Below are 13,291 nucleotides of genomic sequence, written 5' to 3' on the forward strand. Positions count from 1 at the left end.
TCAAACACAGGATTCAGATAACTTCAAATCTGGCTCTCCCCAGGAAGAAAAAGCTATTCAATGTTAGTCCAAAGTTTATCCTGAAGGAGAAAAATGGCAGTGTTTTCACACTGCGTTCATACCTCCAGTGACCTATGTAATTCATAGCCAGTGTTACCTGAGTACCAGACAGACACACACACACACATATTGATTTAGAACTCAACTTAATCCACCCTGATAACTGGCCAGAATTTAGGCTCAGACCATGAGCCTTCTCCTTCCCAATTCCTTTACATCTAAAAAGGTGATTTAAACTTTGAGACTACAATCACATTATTTACATTATTTTTAAACACCATCGAATAGAATAAAGACTCTGTCTAAATTTACTAGGCTCAATCCTATAATATGGTGACCAAAAATCTTGCTATTAATTAACCTGTAAATCAAAACAATTTATTATATTCTAAGGAAATTCTTTGAAGCCCAAATCATCCTTACTAACTGCTAATAATATTCAATGTTGTTTTTTATTTGATTCTGCCAATTCTTATCTAATGGCATCAGTAGAAAGTAAGTAAAAAGCAATTGAGTTCTAAATCATATTTTTCATCGAGTGCATGAATATACTACACAAGGATACCTCTTGCCTATAAAACAAACTGATGAAAACTGTCATCTTTGGAGAACACCAGTAGGCAGAGAAAAAAATGGCACCCCACTCCAGTACTCTTGCCTGGAAAATCCCATGGATGGAGGAGCCTGGTGGGCTGCGGTCCATGGGGTCGCTAATAGTCGGACACAACTGAGTGACTTCACTTCACTTTCACTTTTCACTTTCATGCATTGGAGAAGGAAACGGCAACCCACTCCAGTGTTCTTGCCTGGAGAATCCCAGGGGCGGGGGAGCCTGGTGGGCTGATGTCTATGGGGTCGCACAGAGTCGGACACGACTGAAGCGACTCAGCAGCAGCAGCAGCAGCAGCAGGTATTCTTGTTATAAAAGAGACAGCATGGTGCAGGGGGAAAGCCCTGGACTGAGATTCAAGACCAGTCTCTGCCACTTACTAACTGAAAAAAACCACACAAAATACTTAATCTCTTCTCTATTTTCTGTCTCTATTTTAAAGATAATACCTTCCTGGCTATCTTACAAAACTCCTTAAGGATCAAATGAGGTATTATCCAAAACACTTTGGGAACTATAGAGCACCATATAAGAGTAAAGAATTATCCCTCTGTGCTACCAGACTCTAAATGGCCTAACATGAAGGTATTAAAACCTGAAATCTTCCTTATAATACTCAGTTAAAAAAAAAAAACTGCCAAGCATAATTCAATCAGAAGTCCCCAAACTGATTTCTAAACACCTCGAAAATTAAAATTGTCTCATTTACCTTTTTGTGGGCGTATCAGCAGCTAGTGTCATACCTTTCTCATAATATTAGACTGAAATTAAACATTAGATTCAGGGTATCCCAGGGAGTGCTAGTGGTAAAAAAAAAAACCTGCCTGCCAATGCAGGAGACATAAGAGACGTGGGTTTGATCCCTGAGTTGGGAAGATCCCCTGGAGGAGGGCATGGCAACCTGCTCCAGTATTCTTCCTTGGAGAATCCTATGGACACAGGAGCCTGGTGGGCTCCAGCCCATAGAGTCACAAAGAGCCGGACACGATTGAAATGACTTAGCATGCACACAAACATTGAATTTACCCACACCTTTACCTGATCAGATTAGCATTCTAACTAGTGAAATAACTTCCCCAAATTAAGTTTCTTTTCATTTATTCAAAGGGAAAGTATATTTAAAACATAGACTTGGTGAACAGACATATCTCAATTCGTTATAAAAAAAGAAGTCTCTATAGTCAAATGAAGATAGAACAAATATTTCTACAGGTAGTAAGTTCCTCATCACAATCAGAAAAGTTGTAGGAAAGGCTGAGGTGTAGGAATAAAGGAACATTAAACACCTCTTCAGAGTGTTTATGAGTTCATAAAATGTTATATTTTTTTAAGATCATGACTATTACAAACTGGTATTTAGGATAAATGGGAGAAAAATCACCCTGAACAAATTATTTTTTCTAAATTATGTACCAGTGGTAAATGGTATTCTTCCTAATTATTTTAAGCAAAAAATGCACATACTTAACCTACAACAGCTTACTCTTCCTAAATTAAAAGGAAAAATCTTCAGTTGCAAATGCCTTCTTACATCCCCAGAGGGCCAATAAGTCTTTCAAAATTTGCCTGAGAGCATCACATGGAGTGGATTTTTCTATGTTCAAATGTCTAATTTCATTCTTCTCACATCAAAATAATGTGTATAAACTCTTTCATGTACCTTGCAATTTATCACTGATTTGCATCGACGTTATAATGCTGACTTGAAAATAAAAACTTTGCTAGAATAAAAACTCAACGAGAGAAAAGAGTTTGTCTTACTCATCATTATATTCTTGGTGCCTAGAATAGTTTCTGGGCATGTATGGGATGCTCAGTAAATACACGAGAGAAATGAATGAATACAGATATATAGTATTCAGCCTCATTCAGTAATTGTTTCAAGTATGACTTTCTCTCCAACTAGACCGCTATTGCTTACTATTCCACGAAGAGGGAAACTGAAGTTTCTCTCACGGCTCTCACTGTGAGGATGGCCAGCCTTCAACAGCAACTTATTCTGCATTATGTAGTCCCAGGAAATAATGCCTATGATCTAACAGTCTCTTATCAAGAAATATCTGAAAAGTAGCAGAGGATCTTCCGGACCCAGGGATTGAACCCGGGTCTCCTGCTTCGCAGGTGGATTCTATACTGTCTGAGCCACCAGGGAAGCCCTCAAAAGTAGCATGTGTGACATTAACTGCACTATTAGGTTTAGACTTATAAATTAAAGCTTGCTTCCTATTACAGAATTCCCTGATTATGGTCTTTGCTTAGAGGAAGCTATATACAAGCTGACTCATTACAACAAAGTTGCAAAACAAACAATTCTTTGTGTTAATTTCTATCTAACCCAGACAATCTGGAGACAGTAGTGACCATCAGAGCCAGTTAAACTCTCCGGCTTGCAGTGCTATTGTTCTCATATACAAAGAAGAAAACACACGCACACAATAGGTCAACGGCACCAACACACTAATTCAGCTTAATTTTATTTGCATTTAGTTTTAACCAGAGTAATGCTTATTTGTTGATGGAAATGTTGGCATCTATCCTTCATTCTTCCTTCTGCCTGTGGCTTCTCCTTCCTTATAAGCATGCTCAGGAATGCCAGAAAAATGTCAAATAAGCATTAAATATAAGCAGAGAAAAAGGAGACAGGTTGGTCTCCATGAGGTAATAACAGAACAAGAATACTATTTAATATTTACTAATGCTTTGTCATGCATGAAATGCCTTTGCATGTTTCTGGGTCCAACAGGCTACTGAAAGACTCCATTTTATGACAGCTGTGATTTTTCTGAGCACTGTCCCATGTCCTACTTTCTTTTTATTGCTGTCAGGAAGCTGCAGTTTAGCTCCCTATACTGACTTAACTGCCAATTTTGAAAGGTTATAGACAATGCATTAGATTCAGCGAGAGCTGTGCTGCCTTCAACTTGGGAGATTAATGTGAATAGGTCAGTAGCAGGAGGCTCAGCACAGCCTGAGGACGATGGATCATGTCCGCGTGGGTTTCATATTCATAAACAAATTCTTCATATTAAAAACTGGTAACAAAAGCCTTTTAAGAAGAAAGAATAAAAGGTTGTTTTTAGAGTGAATAATTTCTCCAGAAACCAGAAAAGCATGTGAGTAGACAAATTTAGAGATGCTTTATAAGCTGATACTTTGGTAATTGTGCTTGTAAGGTCGTGTACGTGCTCAGCTGCTCAATCATGTCCGACTCTGCGACCCCCATGGACTGTGGCCGGCCAGGGTCCTCTGCCCATGGAATTTTCCAGGCAAGAATGCTAGAGTGGGTTGCCAGTTCCTCTTCCAGGGGATCTTCCTGACCCAGGGATCAAACCGGTGTCTCCTGTATTGGAAGGCAGATTCTTTACCACTGAGCCACCTGGGAAGTGCCATGCCTGTAGGGTTACCAGTTTCCAAATAGAGAGAGATGGGGTTTAAACACCAAGAAAATACCAAAGCAGGTGTTATCATAGTCAAATGTCACCCCTACACACAGCTAGCTCAGAGGGCTCACCCTTGGGTCACCTCTTGACACCACCACAGCCTGCCTTCGCACTTTCTCATCTTTCTCAGTGAGCTCTCCAAAGAGGGAATTCTGGAATAAATAACAGGCACAAGTGGCACTCCTAGTAAGAAGAAAATACTCTAAGAGCACAAAGAATCATCACTGACTAGAAAACAATCCTTGCTGATGGGGTCGACTGCTGAGCAAAGACCAGCTCACCTTGTTGCTGCTACTGGCCTGGATTCTTGGGACCTCACAGTCCTTTCCAATAAACCACATAATGTAGCTTAATGAAACCAGATACCTGAATTGCATTTTTTATATTCAACTGAACAGTACAATGCAGAAGGCAATGGCAACCCACTCCAGTACTCTTGCCTGGCAAATCCCATGGTCAGAGGAGCATGGTGGGCTGCTGTCTATGGGGTCGCACAGAGTCGGACACGACTGAAGCGACTTAGCAGCAGCAGAACAGTACAAAACAATGCCAAATGTATATTAATAGAATTCATCCAGGTGTCTCTGTTCTGGTTTTGGTGGAGTAGAGAATATTTTGTAGCTAAACCGTCATGATGACCTAAACAAGAATTTGTTCTACTGAGAAAATCATACTTCTACAAAAAGCCACTGTGTGGCACCAACACAGCGGAGATCTTTTGGTGGTAACACATACTCACTACACTCCCTAGGCCTAAATATCATCACCTCTGTGCTGTAAGACAAGGGTCACTAACTACAGCCCATGATCGCTCTTGCTGAAATATACCACATGCATTCACTTATGTATTATCTATGGCTATGTTATTATTACACTAGTTACTATTACAGTGATGGAACTGAGGAGTCATGACAGATACCACATGGTCCAAAAAGCTGAAGATATTTACTTTCTGGCCCCTGTTCCAAGAGATGAAATTCACAGTCTCAACAGACACTTATTTATATATTTAAGAAGAACCCAACAGACCTCTTAATGCAGAGAATAAAGACGAGGACGGAGAGGAAAGGAAGGAGAGAGAGAATCAGTATTATATCCCAGTAATGTATTAATGCTGGTGTAGTAGTGGTAGTCACAGTAGCAGTGGTTTGGACTTGCTATAGATTCTCCTCTTTAGCTTTGTGTAGATACTGGAGGAATATTCAATGGACCAAAATATAAACAAAGTCAGTCTTTTGTATTTGCACAATAGAATGTCAAATCTGCTGCCAAATCTTTGATATCTTAAACATGGGCCTCTCATCAATCAACAACAAAGGCCACCTCTCTTGGGACACTCACCAGATCTCTTAAACCTGAACTGATGTGCAAAGTCCCCCAGTTTTCTTCCTCCAAATCCCACAATGGTTAGCGGAGGGCTCTCTCTGACCTGTAGCCACTCCTCACAGGAGAAGCAGTGAGGTCAGGCATCATGGTCCGTCATGGGGAGCAGCGTATGGTGGGGAGGGTCACACTCCAGGTGCCACTGAGAGGGTTAGAGAGACCAGGGAAATGGCAGAGGGGACAGGCATAAGAAGAGTCTCCCCTGTGATACCCATCAGGATCATGAAATGTACATGGTGACTGGACTTCAGGTGCAAAATGGAAAAGGAGTGAAGCCTCTCTTCTGAGTCTGACAGATGAAAAAAAAAATTGTGCAGGTCACAGGAATCAGGAGTGGGGACAGAGAGAAATAAAAGGAAGTGGCTGGCTTTGAGCACCTCAGATCTTGAAAATGGTTCAAGTTCTATAGCCCCTGCGTCTCCTAGAGGCAAGGAGGCCTCCAATAGCATATGACTTGCATATTGCTCTGCAGTTTTTAGCAGAAGTATGGATCAGATCAATATTACTTGAAAGAATATAGGTGATATGAAAATCAGCCATTCTGCTTGGTTCTCTAAGTTCCATTCAAGCATCAAGTCAGACTACCAAAAAGGCACATATCCAGAAGGACAAAAAGAAACAGCCAGGAAGCATCAGGTTAGGTGTCTATACAACTGCCTTCAAAACACAGCAACCTCATTTTTGAAGGCTTACTTAAGGAAAAAATGATATATGACATCAACTTCTACAACTTCAAAAACTCTAATGCTGCTGGCAGAGAACATGTTTTTCAGTGTCTCTTACCTAAGAATCCACATTGGAATTATCATACTAGTAACATTAGAATTACCATACTAGAAAAGCTTTACCTTTACTAGGATGACAATTCTACTAGTCAATTCTACTAGGGAAGACTATTAAAGTCTTTATCATACTAGTAAAAGTCTCTTTCCCTTGAGGACTATTGTGATATTTTGCTGGATAGTAAGAATTTCCTAATTCATCGAGTTTTTTTTTTTTTAATTGCCTCTGTTCTCAGGAAACTTAGTAAAATTTCAGATTTACAATAAGAACTATGATTATCCACCATGTGCCCGGCATGATCATGGGTGAGAGTAACAGTGACAAGATCCCTGCCCTCTTGGTGTTTTTAGTCCACTAGAAGAACAGCCAGGAAACACACAGATTTAATAGTGATGCCATGAACCCAAGGGCCCAGGCAACTCAGCCTTGGGACATTAACTATAAACACAGGGCAACCAAATTAGACCAATGGCAATTTCATTCTTTTCTTAACATTTCAAAGAACACCAAAAGGACTATGATTCACAGTCTATGGAAATGCATTTATTTCAAAAGTCCCTTTTCCCCTCGCCAAAACCCTCAGACCCCATAACTATTTCAGAGCCTCACTCACTCAAAACCTAAAACTTCCCATTCCCAGACCCATGAAGCTTTCTTTTCCCCTTGTCCCAGCATTATCCATTGTAATTCAATTTAGCTTCTCTTCTAATAAGCAATAAAAAATCCTTATTCTTTAGGAGGAGAAAATATAGGCAAAATAGGGCAGGGAGGTAACAGACATCTTTAACAAGGAGGAGATTTCAGGTCTACAAATGCTACACTTAGATAGTTTTTGTCTGACCATACAATTATGATTGTGAGAGAAGACTAGCGGGGGTAAGGTTACTCATTTAGCATAGTGGTCAGAAGAGATCTCTCTCACAAAGTGATATTTAAAGCCAAGATCGGTAGGATAAAGCAGCAGCTACTCAAGGAGCTAGCGGAAAGACTATCCTGGTAAGGAAACCTCACAGCTGAATGCCTGAGGTCTGTGCATATTCTCCAAACACTGAAACACACTTAATCTGGCTACAGGAAACAGGTGTGAGTTGTGGCTGAAGAGATGGGTGGCATAAAACACCATGCAGCGCCTTCTGAGGTCCTGGTAAAAATTTTGATAGTATACGAAGTGCCATAAATAGCTAATAATGGATCTTAAGTAGGGCAGGACACAGCAGATTACCCTGGAAGCTTCTTGAAAAAGGGACTGATAAGGAGCTGTCAGGGAATGCAAAAGCTAATCAGAGACATGGAAGGCTTAAACCAGGGAGGTAAGGGTGAAGATTAAAAACAAGAGGTCAACTTTCATCTGCAGAGACTGGTAAGAAATTGACTACATGTGGAGGGGAAAGGCAAATCTTGACCTTCCATCTAATTATACATGAATAGATGGGATTGGGAGGAAGAGACTATTTGGATAGAAATATCAAGAGTTCGGTCTTGAAATTCAATCCATTATATATTAACTGAACATTATTGCATTTAGAAGCTACAGTAATTAAATTCAACTGCAATAGCTCTCTCAGTGCTATATGTCCAGGGCTTCCAACGGTGTCTGGCAACAAGGCAAAGTGCTCAATAAATATTTGGAGAATAAATGCAATTTCCTTTGATAATTACCCCTCTGGTATTCAGAATATCTGAGCAATACCTTTAGATTAAAACTAATTATATGGGATAAAATATAATTTTCTACTTAAAATGTGAAAAACATATGCATTGCTTTCATAATCAAACTCCAAAAAGTGAATTTCAAGAAAATGTTCTTGTTTAGTGGAGCCAGAATTTGAGGAAATGCTTTGAAACACTGTTCTGTGTGACCTCTGATTATTTAAATTTTTCTTTTTAATTCCATGGCATGTGTGCTTTTTATGGTGAGTGACCTCAAATTCCTTCTGGAAGTAAATGGGGAATAAATTAGAAGGACACACTGTGGCTCAGATTAAACTCGACTGGTGGAGTTTCATGGATGGAGTTTCATCCCTGCTCCCACCCCATACAGGAGAACGCTGCCTTTCAGGGGTTCATCCTGGGAAATGAAACTTGGGGCTGTCCCCCACAGATGACAATGAAGCCTTGTCCCAGAGCCTCTCCCCAGCTCCGGAATTTCCATACACCCTCTTCCTTCATTTCTCCTCACTCCCATTAGTCTTAACATTTAACAGATACCTACCGTGGGCCCATCTATTAGCAGACATTACTGGTCCCTATGTTATTTTTCCTTAGATGAGCCACGTGGCACTGTGACTGGCATATGGCACACAGTGAAGAAATCTTAGATAGTAGGGTGATCATGTCATATGCATCTTCCAGGGGGCCTTCCTTATTCAAGGGAGTAAACATAAATTGCTAGAATTTCAAAAATTGGGTCAAGTCAGAAGAAATTGCAGGCAAAAGGACCTTTCCGTTCCCTTCAATTAAATATTACAGAGGCTGGTTCAGAATCTACCACTTGCTACCATATGCAATGCATTTTCCCTCATTCTACTTTTTCTTTCTTTAACTCTTCCTTTTAAAAGTCTTCTTATTCTATTATTGAATTCTTTTATATCATATTTTACCCAACTTGGACTTATTTCTGGAACATGTAAGGACACTGTGGGATCCTCCGATTCCTAGTCACAGTGGGGAAAAAAAAAAAAAAAGAAAAAAAGAAAGAAACCTGGCTCCAGTTTTAGATAACAGGATTTGAGTCTGGGTGCTTATTTTAGCACTTCCTGGATAAAGAAAATGCTGTGAACTAAGATCCTGAACCCTATTGTAAATGATATAGCATTGAACTTGTACAAATGTGCTGAAATATTCCAGCAATTGCTCGTTCCCTGAGCTACAAAATGAGTATGACAGGGTTTATTAATGTAAATCTAACAGGAGAAAACATTAAAAATATCTGATTTAAGGGATTTGGGGAAAACATGTCCAGAGCTTCCTAACACCTTGTATTTATCTGTTTACTTTTTTATGGCTGTGCCAGGTCTTCGTCACTGTGCACGGTCTCCCTCTAGTTGCAGCGCACAGGCTTTGCACTGCAGCGGCTGCTCCTACGCTGCAGCACAGCCTCTAGAGCACTGGGCTCAGTAGCTGCGGTGCACCGGCTTAGCTGCCCCACGGCACGTGGGGTCTGCCTGGACCAAGGATCGAATCAGTGGCCTCTGTATTGGCAGGTGGATTCTTTACCAGTGCATCACCAAGCAAGTGCAGCTTTCTAACAATATTTTTAACATGGCTATGGGCAGTGTTCACATCTGCACTTACTGACATTATTGGGAAAACTAGCTTAAGCTAATAAATACATTTGCCATCCTAATGCACACATAACTAAGTGGAACTGTGTGAGAGAGTGACAGCCCTTTTGGAAATAAGAATAAATAAGGTGTATCAATCAGGCTTCTAAAGATCTAAATGGATTTTTCAGAGTGGGATCCCAAGAACTATAGCTCTCGAACATTATTTGATTCAAAAACTGCTTCACCACTCTCAAGAGCAATCGGCCCTGCTACCACATCTCACAGGAGAAAAAAAGAAAAAAAAATTCCTTCTTCCTGCCCTATCCAAGTGGGTCACTGCTGCTTTTCTCTCTGTGAAGTCTTTCTTCCGGAGATTTGCCAAGTTCTGCTGTGGTCCACTGCGAATTTTAAATGTTGGATGTGGCTATGGCCAAAGAAGGTCAGAAAATCTGACTTCTGAGTGGGCTTGGGGGAGTGCTAGGGAAAAGACAGATGCTGTGATTTAGGTCAGCTCTGGGGAGATGATTTCTGTTTACCAGATACTGTTTATTGGTGTTCGTGCTTTTCTATGATCCTTTTTAATATTCTAAATTAAGAGCAGTATTTTAAACTCCCTAAAGGTGATTTGCAATTTTTTTAAATAAAAATGATCCAATCATCCTATAAACAGCAGAGCTGCCATCTTCTGTAAATAGAACTGGCAAGCATTTCATCAGTCTTAAAATATCACCTCCTTTGATTTCCTGCAACCCCCCCACCAACGCCTCCCTCCCCCAAGTTCCTTAAAACAACACTCCAGAATGCTGTAGGGGGACTTACAGGACCCCTGTTAATGCCAAGATACTTGAAGAAATGGTCTGTGTCAAGACACAAGGCTTGCTGTTTATCATGTATTATCAAGAAGGCTGCAGGACTTCTTAGTTTTCTTTTTTTCTCCATGGCTTACAGAATAAGAGTACTAGAACTTTAGATAATGGGTAAAATAGAAAAATTTGAGCCATAAGCAAAATTTTAAGCCCAGACTTACCTAGATTATTCTATGTTTCTGACTGAGCACAAGACAAGCAAGACCTGTTTTACAAAGCTGGGAGCAGGGCTTTCCTGCATAACAAGCTTCAATAGAGAAGGGGGGAAATAAAATAATGGGCCATCTGATGCTCGAATAAAATCCTAATTTTATTTTGCTTAATTTTAATTCACATGCCATATGCGGCATAATCTCTGCTTAAGGAAGCCCTCAACTTTGAGCAATTTTCAAGAAAAGGTATCATCTGCATGGGCAGCCAGGGATACTCTGGAAAGAAAATAGTCATGATGGATGTTTAATTACATTGCTGAGGTGCTTAGATGACGCTCACAGTAAAGACTTCCACCCAGCTTTCCTGTGTGTGATGCAGCCATCTTGCTTGTGGTAAAACAATTTCAGTTCAGTTCAGTTCAGTTCAGTTCAGTTTAGTCGCTCAGTTGTGTCCGACTCTTTGTGACCCCATGAATTGCAGCACACCAGGCCTCCCTGTCCATCAACAACTCCCGGAGTTCACTCAGACTCACGTCCATCAAGTCGGTGGTGCCATCCAGCCATCTCATCCTCTGTCGTCCCCTTCTCCTCCTGCCCCCAATCCCTCCCAGCATCAGAGTCTTTTCCAATGAGTCAACTCTTTGCATGAGGTGGCCAAAGTACTGGAGTTTCAGCTTTAGCATCATTCCTTCCAAAGAAATCCCAGGGCTGATCTCCTTCAGAATGGACTGGTTGGATCTCCTTGCAGTCCAAGGGACTCTCAAGAGTCTTCTCCCACACCACAGTTCAAAAGCATCAGTTCTTCGGCACTCAGCCTTCTTCACAGTCCAACTCTCACACCCATACATGACCACTGGAAAAACCATAGCCTTGACTAGACGGACCTTTGTTGGCAAAGCAATGTCTTTGCTTTTCAATATGCTATTTAGGTTGGTCATAACTTTTCTTCCAAGGAGTAACTCCAAATCCTTCCTGCATGTATACACCTTTAAGGCAGGGACTGAGAGTCGCCTACAAGTACCCACTTCTCCTTACTTTCATAATTGGAGAAGCCTGGTTCATAGCCAAGCTTACTCCTGCCCAGAATGAAGACTGCGTTTTCCAGACTGCCTTGTCAGATACAGCCACATGACCAAGTTTTGGCCAGTATTATTTACCAAAAGTTTATGGTGCTTCTTCACAGGATCCTTGAAAGTGGGGATCACCTTTTGCTGCCTAGAATGTAGATTTTATAGCTGGAGCTCCAGCTATCTTAGACAACAAGGTTTGAACACTGAGGACAAAAGCCATGCAGACAATGGCAGAGCAGGAAGATCTGAGCCTGGCTTCCCGACAATACCCAGAGAGCCAGTATCCTACCCCTGTCCACCTACCCCAGATTCCCTTCCAGGAAGAAAAGAGATAAGCACCCGTCTTGTTGAGTCTCATGTATCCAGAGTTTAGCTGTCTGATTGATTTACAGCAAGTGAACAAAATATTAAGTGATACACCTATCAATACAGTCCAAGGAGTCTGCTGACTCTGGATAACAAATTTAACGTTTCTCCTCTGCAGAAATTCCTTCACTCATGTAAAGATTAAACAAGCAGAACCCATAAGAAAATACCAGCATAGCATCCTTCCCACAAGAGCAAAGGGGTGTTAAGGTCAACTCTGCCTTTGCACATAATCAGCAACCCCACATCCTGTCACCCCAGTTCCAACTGCTCAAGTCCAAATACTGCCTATCACTTGAAACCTCTCTAGAACAGCACACTTGGTTTATAATGTAGCCCACAGCTCATCAGAGAATGGGCGGAGGTCACCAACTACATCACTTGTGCTCCGAACCAGAGAGGTCCCTATACAATAGTCATTTTATGGATGCATGCAAATACTAAGATCTTTTAATTACTATAATCAATAACAATACATAAAAAAACTATAATAGTATACTGAAAGATGTATTCTGATATTGTAAGTCCCTAGGGGTATAGGGATAAGAAATACAAAGCAATATTAAATAACAGTGATAACAACAGATAACGCTTGCTATTCACACCATATCCTGCTGTTGTACTATCTGGCCACCATACTGCTTGACACATAGTATCTGGAATTCAAAATATCATTATTCTTATTTTACAAAGGAGGAAACTGAGGCTCTGAGAGGTTAAATAAATTGGCTAAGACTATGCAGCCAGTTCCTGACAAGGGTTATTGCTGAACCCAGAATTGCCTATAAGGTTAAAATTATTTTAGCTGCACAATCTTATCTTTCAGAATTTTAGAGATAATAATCCAAGGAAAAGTTCTATTTTTCTCACTTAAGAACTGCAATAAAATATTCTAATCTTATCTCCATTTTATATCAATATAAGCATTTTCAAAAACAAAGCAAAGGAAAAAGCAAACAAAAAATCCAATAGAATTTGTCTGCAAAAGGTAAATTATGTTAGAATGCAAATGAAGCAAATCACAAAAGTGTTTTTCCTTAATTTCACCTTCTGCTACCAGTTTCAATTTCAGGGTGACCTATATGTTTCCATAACAAAAGTCATTATACACCTTTTAATCCATGAACCTCAAAACTGAAAGAAAACTCCTATAATGACATATTCTTGTATAATTACATCTCTGTATGCCATTCCCTTTGAAACAGGTCTGATTTATTTCCTACCTCTTTGTTGAGCCTCCACTTTAATAAAAGGAAAAATCACTGAGAGAAATTAGGCCCTGAAAGCATTCATTG

General features: G+C 40.3%; 1 protein-coding gene across 2 annotated transcripts in view; it reads right to left on the minus strand.

Annotated features, from left to right (window-relative positions):
- Positions 1–13,291, minus strand: part of VAV3 (vav guanine nucleotide exchange factor 3) — a 428,368-nt gene that overhangs the window by 189,076 nt on the left and 226,001 nt on the right. The gene's annotated exons all lie outside the window — the stretch shown is intronic.

This window comes from Ovis canadensis, chromosome 1 (assembly GCF_042477335.2).
Source record: "Ovis canadensis isolate MfBH-ARS-UI-01 breed Bighorn chromosome 1, ARS-UI_OviCan_v2, whole genome shotgun sequence".
Lineage (NCBI taxonomy): Eukaryota > Metazoa > Chordata > Mammalia > Artiodactyla > Bovidae > Ovis > Ovis canadensis.